The sequence below is a fragment of the Capsicum annuum genome, unplaced genomic scaffold, assembly GCF_002878395.1.
Source record: "Capsicum annuum cultivar UCD-10X-F1 unplaced genomic scaffold, UCD10Xv1.1 ctg66912, whole genome shotgun sequence".
NCBI lineage: Eukaryota > Viridiplantae > Streptophyta > Magnoliopsida > Solanales > Solanaceae > Capsicum > Capsicum annuum.
In genome coordinates, this window is record NW_025876315.1 from 1 (window position 1) to 1,221 (window position 1,221).

Below are 1,221 nucleotides of genomic sequence, written 5' to 3' on the forward strand. Positions count from 1 at the left end.
CTGTGTTAGTTTGATGGTCAGTAATGATTGAAATAACTGCTACAATGTACCAACAATAAGGTCTGATGCTACAATGATTTCGTTCTCTTACTTTTCTCGTGGTTGGGGATTAGAGAGGAATATAGTGTAACTTAACTTTCTTCAAATTAGACCTCATACTTCGGACCACTGGTTGTATTACGATGTGATCAGGCCACCACTGATCTAGTACAATTACTAGAATGGGGTTGAATCATAATAAGTGAAACTTCGTCAGTTTTAGCTGAGTGTCAATTTGTGTCAAGAACATAAACAAACTATGCTAGTTTCTCATATTAACCAAATGTCACAACGTCTTTAGGGGGTTAGTTTGAGGAGCATGGAGCAGAGAAGGAGAGGTTTGGCCCAGGGGTAGCTCAATGGAGTAGTTGTTCTTAAGCCAATTTTTAATAAGATACCTCAAACCTTTATATTAATGGCGGCTTTTGCTACCGGGTAAATTTTGTTGAAAGAACTTCTAGAAGGGCACAACCTTGAGCAACATAATAGTTTTGTTGCACAAAGTGTTGTAGGAAATATTTTACAAACTTATAAGTCGCCGCAGATCCAAGATTCAATAATATAAATCAAAAGAGCAGTCTATATATAATTTTAGCCCTTTGATTAAGCAGCAAAAATCTTGGTTAATGGGCAAAAACCATGTTCCAGACTAGCTTTCCACACTTTTTCAGTATCAAGCATCATGTCACCACATTCATGCTCATTCCAACCTTCCAATGCGTGCAAAATTCCAGCTATTCTCCAGGCACTCATCACTCTTCTTGGTAGCCAATTCTAAAAAGAAAGACCACTCATGAATTTCTCTATTTTTTATGAACTGTCAAATTAGTATAGAGAAATTAAGAACAACAAATGATCTTATCTAACCTCACAAGAATCTACATTTTCAAGATGCTTTGGAGCAATCATGGCTGGTGTATTGAAATAGAAGCAGTCCTTGCGAGCTTTTCTTGGTGGAAATTGTGAAAAAGGAATAAATAATGTTCCTTTTGGTGCATTCAATTGTTCATCTTCACTCAATTCATCCCCTACTAGCCATGTCTGCAATATAATATTTCAATCGAGAGCCTCTTTTTAGACTATAGACCGGAGACAAAACTTGCTGGGAAAGATTCTTTTCCATATATATATGGAATTTCTAAAATTCAGATTTGTTCAGATCTCAACACAATGATAAAACTT

The 1,221-nt window shown here is 36.1% G+C and overlaps 1 long non-coding RNA gene across 1 annotated transcript; it reads right to left on the minus strand.

The window, feature by feature from the left end:
- Positions 1-407: 407 nt before the first annotated feature.
- Positions 408-1,206, minus strand: LOC124893889. Its single transcript, XR_007050937.1, has 2 exons — positions 907-1,206; positions 408-813 (listed from the first exon to the last, which is right to left on the minus strand). It is a non-coding gene; the product is annotated as an uncharacterized LOC124893889 (long non-coding RNA).
- Positions 1,207-1,221: the final 15 nt, after the last annotated feature.